The 12075-nt window shown below is 38.0% G+C and overlaps 1 protein-coding gene and 1 non-coding gene across 12 annotated transcripts in view; both read right to left on the reverse strand.

The window, feature by feature from the left end:
- Window positions 1-12075, reverse strand: part of KANK1 (KN motif and ankyrin repeat domains 1) — a 240993-nt gene that overhangs the window by 180567 nt on the left and 48351 nt on the right. The window lies entirely within an intron of this gene.
- On the reverse strand, window positions 6812-6917 carry LOC114672975 (U6 spliceosomal RNA). Its single transcript, XR_003723487.1, has one exon. It is a non-coding gene; the product is annotated as a U6 spliceosomal RNA (small nuclear RNA).

A 12075-nucleotide genomic window follows, 5' to 3' on the forward strand; every position in this document is an offset into this window, starting at 1 on the left:
CAACCATTGTGGAAGACAATGTGACAATTCCTCAAAGTTCTAAAAATAGAACTACCATTCCACCCAGAAATCCCATTACTGGGTGTATACCCAAAGAAATATAAATCATTCTATCATAAAGACGCATGCACATGTATGTTCACTGCAGCACTATTCACAATAGCAAAGATATGGAATCACCCTAAACGCCCATCAGTGGTACAGTGGATAAAGAAAATGTGGTACATATATACCATGAAATACTATGCAGCCATAAAAAAGAATAAGATCATGTCCTTTGCGTGATAGTTAGAAGCCATCATCCACAGCAAACTAACGCAGGAACAGAAAACCAAATACTACACTTTCTCACTTATAAAAATGGGAGCTAAATGACGAGAACACATGGGCACGTAGAGGACAACAGACACTGAGGCCTAATGGAGGGTGGAGGGTGGGAGGAAGGAAAGGATGAAGAAAAATAACTAATGGATACTAGGCTTAACACCTGGGTGATGAAACAATCTGTACAACAAACCCCCATGACACGAGTTCACCTATATAACAAACCTGCACATGCACCCCTGAACCTAAAATAAACGTTTTTTTAAAGTGTAGGTATAAATGATAACCAGCCATTGTTATGGAAGTCACAAGATTTGTAACTTCCCCAATTATTCTTGGAAATAGCATCACTTTTGTGGAATCTAAGATTGGCCTTTTGAGATGTCTTTTCAGACTGTTGCATTTTTGAAGACTGGCTGACTCCACCTGGACCTGCAACTCATGACTCAACTGGTCCTATAGCCCCTAACCCAGAGGCAGACTCAGCGAATGAGGGCTGTTTTCCACACTCCTATGATGGCATCCCCAGCCAATCAGCAGCATCCATTCTATAGTCCCCTGTCCACCAAACTATCCTTGAAAAACCTCAACCCCTAAAACTTCAGGGAGATTCATTTGAGTGATAACTCCATTTCCCATGTGGCTAGCCAGCTTTGCGTCAATTAAACTGTTTACTGCAATACCATGGTCTCGGTGAACCGGAAGACCCTATTGGGTGACTACACAAGTTGTGCTCTGCAGAAGAAATTCTTAAACTACTGCCTGCACAAGGTAGAATGGGAGCAAACATGAAACCATTCTTTAGGGCTGACTTTCCCACTGCAAGAACTATGGGCTAAATCTTAAAGACGAAGCTGCTACCATTTTTCTCTTCAGCAGCAACTAGTCAGGGAGTTGAATGGGTGGGAAAGATCTTAGCAGGAATAAATGTTCTCCAGTTCTCCGATTAACTTAAGTTGCAAAAGGTTTACCTGACATGCCTAGTGGTCTTCAAAAGATATAGGTATGGATTTTCAAAGGAAAAAAAGGGGATTTTTCTGTTTCTAAAGTCACACTTTGGTCTCTCTTCTCTAACCATCGACATTTGTCTAATAGTGAAAGCAGTCACCATTCTAGCCTCACCAGGCTACTTCTCAGTGGAGCTGCCCTGCACACACTCCTTGTTACCAGGCACGTCTGTGCCAGTGTCTTCATTTCCCACCTCATGCAGTCACCTGTGTGGACCAGAGTGGGCTTCCCAAAAGAAGCCAAAAACAACGCTGTATGTCAATGAGACTCACATGAGTTGACCTGGAATGACAAGGTGAACTGAATCAATCAGATACTGACTCTCAAGAATATGAATTAAGAAGCATAGAGAATAAGCAGTTAGCAGTAAGGGTATCTCCTGCAAGAGTGTTAGGAAGTGGAAGAGGAGCTGCAAAGAGCTAGAACTGGGTGCATGCTCAGATTACGAGAACACCAAAAGTAGGCATGGGCAGAAATAGGTATAGCTTTTAATATTAATATGAAGCCATCATGGTTATCAATACATCCTAAAACACTACCTTTCATCTCTTCTTTTAACATTGCAACTATGTATGTCTCATATTAGCATAAAACAATCTGAACATGACATGTATTCTCAATAGAGATATGTTCACGTATATAATTTACAACTAAGTGTACATATTGAGGATACATGTTCAGATTTGTTGTATGTATGAGGGTGTCTGGTAAGAAAAAGTTTTACAAATTCTCCTTTGCTATAGAAAGTGCACATTCTATGACACTAGGAGACAGACGTGAGAAGTTAAGACAGCTGCCAAGGACAGTAAGACAAAGATCCTGTCTTCTAGAGGTTCACAGGCCATAATGTGTTACAGCGAAGAAAGAAAAAAAGCACCAGTGATTTTTATTGGGTTTCCAACAAATATTTGTTTAGCACCTATGTGTGCCCTGTGCTAGTCTAGGGATTTTATATCACTTTCTAGTGACACAGTCACCATGAATCAAATAAGCTATCAGGGCTGAATTGAATTTGCTGGGTCAGTGGTCCCTAAACATTTCTAAACCACAGAGCAATTTGAGATTCTGATTAAAAAGAAAAGAAAAGAAATTTCTCCCTAGGAAAGCACACATAACTACAATTCTGGACTCAATTTCACTGACACTTCTGACCAGGATAAGAAACTAATGGGTCTACTGCCTATTTGAAAATATAGACATACATATCTATTAAAACATGTGATCCTACACTGAAGGATTGTTTCAACAATGCAAAGTACTTATGAGGTTTATTAATAGCCTTATATCTTCAGTTAACAACATATTATTAGTGGCAATGAGAGAAGTCCCACCACAAATAAAACAGCATGTTTATTCTCAAGTACAATGCATCCAACTGACACAGACTATCACTCCAGTTACACAATGGCTGTTCAGAGTTCTCAGTTAATGGAATATTCACAGTTTAAGACCAAACACAATGCACAAAGAACAGAAAAATAGACAAAGTTGCCATATTAGGGGTAGCAACATTAGCTTCCTAGCAACAGAGACTCTGGGGAGGGCTACACATAAAATTATTTTCTATTAAGGGTCAGTAATTACTGTAAAAATAAAGTCTGACAAAATATTTCATTCATTTGCTCTAAGTGATTTTACACAACAGAGCTACAGAACATAGGCTTGGTTCCATCTTTCCTCTTAAATAACCAAAAAAGGTACCTGATCTAATCTCTTTCATGTAATTAGAAATCACCTGAAAAATGCAGAATCTGGCTGTGAGAGTGATTTGAGAATCGATGGATCTGTTTCCCTGCTCGTAAGATACGAATAGCAGTACTTACTTCACAAAGATAAGAAGCACACATTTTCAAGGGTGCCTCTCTAACGTGTTAATAAAACAATTTCATTTTTTTCATTCAACAAATATTTAGTGAATTGCAACTATGAGCCAAACACAAACAGTAAGGCAAAATTAAGCAAAATCAGACCTAACTTCTGCCTTGATGAAGTTCACTAGCTCTTTCATCCATTAGAAAGCTTTAAGTTGGAAAGTTCCACTAGAATCAGTTGTCTAACTTGACAACTAATATTTGTAAAGCATTTTACAGATCATAAAGCACTATCCGATATATCATCTCAGGAAATCCTCACTGTAACTCTCTCTCTGACTTGTATTGGTAATTCAGCTCCTATACAGGTTAAGAAACTACAGCTCAGAGAGGCCCAATGGCTACTGAAGCTGGAATCCCCTTTGCTGATCATCTCAGTGCACTACACCATCTCACTGCATTGAGCTTTAGGTCATGAGGATAAAACATGTGCAAAATCACTTTGAGCTCTTTACTGGGAACATGATCTAAAGCAGCTCTTTGTCTGTTCCCATCTTCCCAAGAAGCAGTTGTTACCCAGCTCTGACAGGATGTAGAAAATGCAATTTACTTAGCTGGAAAACCCCAACTTACCTAAGTTATAAAATGGTTAATCTGCTGAAAGACTCCTTTACTATTTCTATCATACATGCAACCTAACAGCATTGTGTTGTTGCCTGCCATGTGCCTCTCTTCCTTGGTCAATTTCTACAGTGCTTTCCGAATACAGAAAACTTCTGCAGTTATTTTCCCTGTTACAGACTCTTAACAGTTTTCTATAACAGTGTGACTTACATAGTAAGACCGAAATGTGAAAATTCTAGATGAAACAGTCACCTGGTCCTACATTAAAACTTACACGAGTTTTTTAAGGAGCCTGAGATCACTGTCCAACATTCAACCCACTGCCAAAATCCCTATGACAACATCTCTAATTTGGGGTGATCTGACTTCTTTAACACATGCAGTTCCTATTACTGGTAACAAGCAGTTTGGCAATAAGTATCCAAAGCCATAAGTAAATAGTACTAATGTCGACTCAGCTTCTGCTGCTAAGAATTTGTCTTAAGGAAACAACAACTCAACAAATATACAGGGATGAGTGTATTTGAGATATCTTCATTGTCGTGTTGTCGTTTATACTAAGAAATTAGAAATGACCAAAGTAACTATCAGCCAGGGATGGTTTTAATAAATAAGAGTGCATTCATATAGAGAGATGCTATGTAGCCATTAAAAATCATATGAACATATAAATAGTAACATAAGATATACAAGCTCTATCAAGTGAAAACTGATTACTAAATAGTATATGATATCCATTTTATGTGTGTTTACAGAGCAAAAAATCTTAATTTATTGAAGTAGAAAAACATGTCCTTCTTATGTCTACTCATAAGTTCCAATCCTGCCCCCTGAAGTTGAGAATTAACTTTGCTCTCCTTTCTACCTGATAGCCTTTCAACTATTCCTGGTAGGGCATAGTTTCTAGTCCACTTACTTCCCTGGCTTACCCTCTTAAAATGTAGAACTTGTTTGAAAACAAGCCCTTGGAAGCAGCCTAACAAAGTCAGCAAACAACGGGATGATTATCTCCTTAATTCTGAGTACTGTGCCATTAAAGCTGCCAGAGAAGGCCACCCATATCAAATGGTTGGCTGAAATCTTAAATCTTTTTAACAAGAGCTGCTACTGATCCAGGTCTCCCACTCTATAAACATGCACTTTTTCCCCTGACTCTACGAAGCTGCATTCAGTAGAGCTTAATTGTGTATGTGTTCATATTGATTGCCTTCAACTTTTTGCAGCCTTTTCTATTATGATGTCTGACATCCAGTTGGTTAGCTTCCTCCCAAAAATGGGATAGACACAAATTTGATCACCTTTCTTGATCAAAGACCACTCTTCTCAAACTAGAATACCATGACATTTGGAAAGGACTACTAAAACATTTTATTCGGTGATAATTTAAAATATTTTAAAACCAACACAGGTATGTTGAAAATACAAAGTGAATGCATCTTTATGTGAAAACATGAGACTTCAAAGACATTTTGCTCCTGGCTGTGCTTCTAAAGTCTCCCTATACCCACCCATAACCCAACCTTTAATTCCTGTACCCTCAACCCTCTAAACCCTCCAAAATAAAGTATAAACTTTCCTCTTCCTTAATAGTTCCTTGATGGAAAATTTAGAATAGCACTGGCAAGGCAGCAAATTGCACAAAGTCAACAGTTAATCAACCTGCAACACATTCATCTATCTTACTATAATCAAGCCCAAGCTTTTCCAGCTTATCCATAAAAAATCCTAAGAAACTTAATGAAACATGAGGTTTTTTATTCTGATATCCCCTAACAACAACATTACCCAAATTCTCTCTCCAATAAGTATCTGATTTATACAGGAAATGAGGTTAATTCAAGAAAGGCTTGTTATTGAGAAACCCACGCAGACTTAACCACACTTCTTTCCCAGCTAATCACAAATTATCCCTTCTTCTATCCATTTATTCCATTAGAGGATTATTTTCATGTCTGCTGTTTAAAAGGCACTGAACTAGGGTCTACAATATAAAACATGGAGTAAGACAGAAACTTCTCTTCTAGGAGGAAGAAAGATGACACATAACTACAATACATGGTAAAAATGCTTAAGAAAGTTCCACTAGCCAGCAGAAGGAAGGGTATGTGAAGAACAGAGTATGTGTGAAAGGGTATAACAAAGATAAGACTGGGGCACATGGTAGAGAGCCACAACTATATTTAACCTGAGAAAACTCAAATCTTGTTAGGAAATCACCTGAAAGCCTTCTGGGTCACATTTAGAAAAATCTCTCATTCTCTATTTCAGAAAATTTACATGTTTTTAATTTCTGAAAAATATCTGTCTTTTCAGTCTTTTTCACCTTTCTCCTGTCTTGAAAGATTGTCAACAGAAGTCTACAAATCAGAAATTATTATGCACTTACATTTGACAGTTTACAAAGGTTTAAGGTTTATACAGCATTTTCAAGCAGATTGCCTCTGCAAGACTTTTTTAAGTATCCCAAGATACAATGAAATCAGGGCTGGACACTCAAACTCAATTTCAAGTACCACATATTCAGTCACCACCCTCAGCCTAGGCATCCATCACTTTTACCTACATTTTTTTTTTAACCTTTCCAATAAAAAAGTCATCATCCTTCAAGTTTTCTAAGCTTGGAAAAAATGAAAATCACAAGTGAATGACAGTGTTGACTGTACAATTAAAACCTTCAGTGCACAAAAATATTAAATGGATGATCTCTGCAAAAACCTCTGCAAGAAATTATAAATGGCAACTACCATTAACTTTTAGTTTAGAGTAAATCTATAAAACCAAAAGAACAGACTAGACAATTCACAAGAAGGTGACAAATCTTTGGGAAAAACACTCAATGCCTATCAAGCTCCCCAAAAAAGGCTCATTAAAAATACAGATCACAGTTGTCAATTAAGAAATAAAGATGAAAAAATACAGTGCATCCTTATTATTCATGGATTCCATATTTGCAAATTCATCTTCTAAAACTTATTTATAACCCCAAGACCAACGCTCATGGTCATTTGCGCACATGTGGAGAGAACCAATTTTTTTTTTCTTTTTTCATTATGGAACGTTTCACTAATTTGTGTCATCCTTGCACAGGGGCCGTACTAATCTCCTCCGTATCATTCCAATTTTAGTATATGTGCCAACTGCAGCGAGTACACACCAAAATATTTGAGTCACTCCACATACACGTACCCAGCTGAAGCCAAACCAGCCTACACTCTTTGTTTTAGTCCTTATATTATAAACAAATGTCCTTTTTGTGACCAGTTTTTAGGACAATTTTTTTTTTCATTTTTGTGGGTTTCTTGGTGATTTTGCTGTTTAAAATGAGCCCCAAACATCATGCCTTAGTGTTGTCTAATGTTCTTAATCACAACAAGGCCATGATGTGCCTTAGGGAGAAGAGATGCATTGGATAAACTTCATTCAGGCATGAGATATAGTGCTCTTGGCCATGAGGTCAATGTTAATGAACCAACAATGTATACTAAACAAGGTATCTTTAAACAGAAACACATGTAAAACAAGGCTATGTATTGATGGGTTGACAGTTGACAAAATCGTTACAACCAGAGGCTCACAGGAATCTAACTCTGTATTGTTCCCCTAGGAGCAATGGCTCAGTATTCACTAATTATGTCCTTAGTGACTTTATAGAACATAACTGCCACAAATAATAACAGTGGGGTGTTTTTCCAAATTATCCTCTATTTCCCCTATTTCCTATCTCTGGATATCCTATTTATATAACAGAATGTTATATACATTGTTACAGTTGGTTTGTTCAAATAGGAGTCCAAACGAAGTCCCCATACTGCACGTCATTACTGAGTTCCAAGTCATAGGTCTAGACTTCCTTGCTACGCTCCTCCTTAATGCCCTTCTAAAATTTTCCTCTAGGCTTTTCAAAGGTGCCTTCCCATTCTACACTGGTTTTCTCCACCTCCTCTCACAGCATCTGACTAATCCTCTCTTCACTCCTGGGTTTCTTGACATTCCTACCATTGTTTGTATAGGTTTGTTTGTTTTTTGAGAGACAGTCTCACTCTGTCATCCAGGTTGGAGTGCGGTGGCACGATCATAGCTCACTGTAGCCTCAACCACCCAGGCTCAAACAATCCTCCCACCTCAGCCTCCTGAGTAGCTGGGATCACAGGCATGTGCCACCATGCCCAGCTAATTAAACCAACCCAGGCTGGTCTCAAACTTCTGGGATCACACAGTCCTCTCACCTCAGCCTCCCAAAGTGCTGGGATTACAGGTGTGAGCCACCACACCTGGCCGCACAAGTCCTTTTACAAAACAGATTTCCTTAGTTCTTGGGGGCCCTCTGTAACTTCTTGGCCTGCCTTCTCCTGTTCTTCCTCACCCAAAGATTACTACTCTTGTTATCTGTCTTCTACATTACTATCTGTGGCCATGAGATCATATATACATTTTTTACTAACAGGTTGGCTATTTTTCAATAGCCACCTACCAAAAATTCCCTGCCTTAAACTCCAGGATGATATGGACATTTTTCCCCACTGTCACTTAAAGTTCCTTTAGAAACATCTGGTAGGATGCTGAAACTCCACATTCATTTTTGTTCTAATTTTTTAAACCTTCTAATATGAAAAACTTCAAATATATACAAAAGAGAATACTATAGTGAATACAATGCGCCCATCACTAAGCTTCAACAATGATACATATTTTGTCAGTCTTTTTAATATAGTCCCTCTTTTTCTGTTCTATTTTTGCTGGAATCTTAAAGCAAAACCAAAACAATATATCTTTTCACTTATAAGAACATCAGTGTGTGTTTATAATTAATGAATAAAATTTTTTTTTTTCCTTTTGAGACAGGGTCTTGCTCTGTCACACACGCTGGAGTGCATTGGTGCACTGTCATCTCACTGCAGCCTCTTGAGCTCATGTGATCCTCCTGTCTTGGCCACCCAAAGTGCTAGGATTGCAGGCATGAGCCACCACACTCGGCCAGAAATTTGTTTTTAAAGTAACTACCATGCCATTAACCTAACAAAATTAACAATTTCTTATCATCAAGAACTCAATCCATATTCAAATTTTTATCGTCTCAAAGGTGTCTTGTTACAGTTGGTTTGTTCAAATAGGAGTCCAAACAAAGTCCCCATACTGCATGTCATTACTGAGACCATACTGGGACTAAGGCAGAGAGGAATGAGCTCTAAGTGAGTCTGTAACAAGGAAGAAAGAAGCTCATTCAACTAAAAGAATTAAATTGGAGGCCTGGCCCGAGCAAGTGGAAAAATAAACAAAGAAAACTAAAACCATTCAGGAACATCATCAAGCAGGGCAAGAGCTAGAGAGAAAGTACCAAAGGGGCTAGGAATTTGAGTAAGGCGAATAATTGGACAAATGACAGAATTATCTTAATGGAACAAGGACTTTAGCTTTAAAAATCTCACTTTGGATCAATGAAGTAATGAAAAACAGTTACTAAAAAGCAAAACCTCACAGTCATTGTATCTAATTTAATTCCCCACATTTTAGTTTCATAAGCACTTTTGTACACCATAGCACTTTAATAAGTTTAAAATGATCATGGCTAACTCCATGAGACTAAGATCTGGATCTGGCTGACTCCAGAGACTAAGACTCACCACGTAGTCAGAGGAGAGCACAACTCAGAAACCAAAGTTCCCAAAGTCTTCCCTGGGAATCACTAAATTCACACTGAACTTCTATCTGCATCAGATATGGACACACACAGAGAAATGTTTTATATAAGCAATGCATGCTTATTAATTTAAAAAAAAAGGTAAGAAGCAAGATAAATACTTCTCAGTTTTTGAGGTTTATTAGAAATAGCTCTAAAATTTCTCCTCCTCTTTAAAATAAGCTTTTTAAAAATGCTTCTGTATTCAGTTACAATTCTTTGGGAATTTTCCCCCCAAGGTAAAGCCAAAACAGACTCTAGAGAAAGAAGAAATAAGAACTACAACTTATTACAACTACCCCACCAACAACTTTGCAGTAATATTTTATAGTATGATTAAAAAGTCATTTTAAGTATAACTCTGAAAATGTTTAATGATTACTTTAAATGTGAGCACTGATGTTTGTCTACACAAGTTAATGATGTATTATAACATCATGAAGGTTAGAAGTTGTTTGTTTTTATTTAAACAGAAGGGGTTGTCAGCATCCTTATCACCACCTAAAGGTAGTTTTAACATTTCAAAGGGATTTTTTCCTAAATGTATTTTGAGAAACACATTTTTAAAAACACGTATGTACTAGGAACTCACAGATCTTGTCAAACTGAGTATTTCATATTCCAGTACAAGTCTGGACACATCAAATCTAAAGGAATTTCTTAAGGCTTAGTAAACCAGCCGCCGTGATCTAGTTTCCAGCCAAATGGGAATCTTCCGCTTTTACAGTTATTTCAGCTAATTCTTAGTCACTACAAGAAGAGAAACTCAGCAAAGGTTTGATGCTGAAACATTCCAGAGAAAGGATAATCTCCACCATATACAAACTCCAGTATTTTATCTAATTGGTATCTCAATCCTGATTTACATTCACTCATTTATTTAATTTAGCAGTATAGTGACTATGCCATATACGTAGCAGATTGAGTGGAAGTTTTTCATCAAAGCTGACACTGTGTACACTTTGCACACCTAAGTCACGTGCCATCATGTACATGGTGTGGAAGGTAGGGGAGGCAGGTGTCCCCACTATCTTCCCAATAGTGGTGATGGCTCCACTGAGTCATCTTATCACCCTTGACTATGGAGGACTTCAGATCACCATCCTGCTTTGGATTACTGATGTGTATAAGACTAGGAAATGGCTTTCTCAGGGATCATCTACTGGCCAGCTCATTTCACTAGCACTTATTACTATGTAAGGGTTCTACTGTCTTACAACCTGAATGACAGCTCTGGTCATTCAGATTATTCTGATGTTAGTTCTGTTTAGAAATAATATTTTCTATTTTATTTTCACATTGAAAAGCAGTCCAATTTGCTTCAGCCTCCAAGAGCATGTTTATGTAAAATTAAATGAGCACTGGCCACAAGCTGCACTTTTTTTCTAAGTGGGAAAATGGTTAAGAAGACCGCCATTGTGGATGCCCATCAGTGTGGATCCAATCACTGAGGACCAGAATAGAACAAAAAGGGAGAGGAAAGGCAAATACGTGCTCTCTGCTTGAGCTGGAACTTCCATCTTTTCCTGCCCTCAGACATCAGCACACCTAGTTCTTGGATCTTCAGACTCAGATGGAGACGGAAACTTATGCCAGGTGCTCCTGGGTTCTCAGCCCTCAGACTCAGACTGAATTAGACCAATGGCCTTCTTGGTTCTTTAGTTTGCAGATGGCAGATCTTGAGACTTCTTGGGGAACATCCTGGGACTTCCTGGCCTTCATAATCACATGAGCCAATTCCTACAATGAATCTCCTTCCTAATACACCTATGCTGTCTCTTTGGAGAACCCCAATTCTCTTTGGAGAACTCTAATATCTAATACAGCTGGCAACTTGTCAAAAATGTAAATCTGTAGGCCAGTCCCAGACCTCCTGAATCAGAAGGTCTGGGATTGGGGCCCAGCTATCTGTGTTTTAACATAATCCTCCAGAGGACCCAAATGCACGCTAAAGTCTGAGAACCACTGCTATAAATTACATTTTTTAATTGAGCATTCATTCAGATTTCCATTACATTTGGGTTTAATTTCCATTAAACCTATTAAGTACAGTTTATTTTCTAATATTGCTAAGTATAGATTTTATAATATTCCTATAAAAGTAAATTCGTATAGAGGGAAGCTTTGAATTTACCAACAGTTCAGTGGAAGAGGGTGACTAATATGAAACTGAACAATTGGCTTCTGTTTTTCTCATACTTGGTCTCTGGAACAAAATCTTTACAACAGTTTATAAGGAAATGCTTCATTACATTTCTCACATTTACTTCATCCCCTGTGTTACACAGGTTCTCGGCATTTGAGGTGACTTCTGATAATTGCCTAAAATGAACCAGAATTACAGGGTGCTGAAGATCAAGGACCCTGAGAAGACATGAAGCTGAGGATTAAGCTTCATTGCTTTCCACCTGTGTGTTCTAAGAAAACTCCGCCACTTTAAGCCTCAGTTTCCCCAAATGTACAATAAAAATTACAGTATACCCCTCATCACAGGGAGAAAATCAAAGGTGTTTAAAGCTGACTGCCTGGCACAAAGTAGCCCTCAATGCTCCACAGTAATTTAGTCATTTTTAGCTAAGAGAATTATTTCATTTTAAATACTTCTGAACACACTTAAGTCCCTAGAAGGTA

Source organism: Macaca mulatta, chromosome 15, assembly GCF_049350105.2.
Source record: "Macaca mulatta isolate MMU2019108-1 chromosome 15, T2T-MMU8v2.0, whole genome shotgun sequence".
NCBI classification, from domain to species: domain Eukaryota; kingdom Metazoa; phylum Chordata; class Mammalia; order Primates; family Cercopithecidae; genus Macaca; species Macaca mulatta.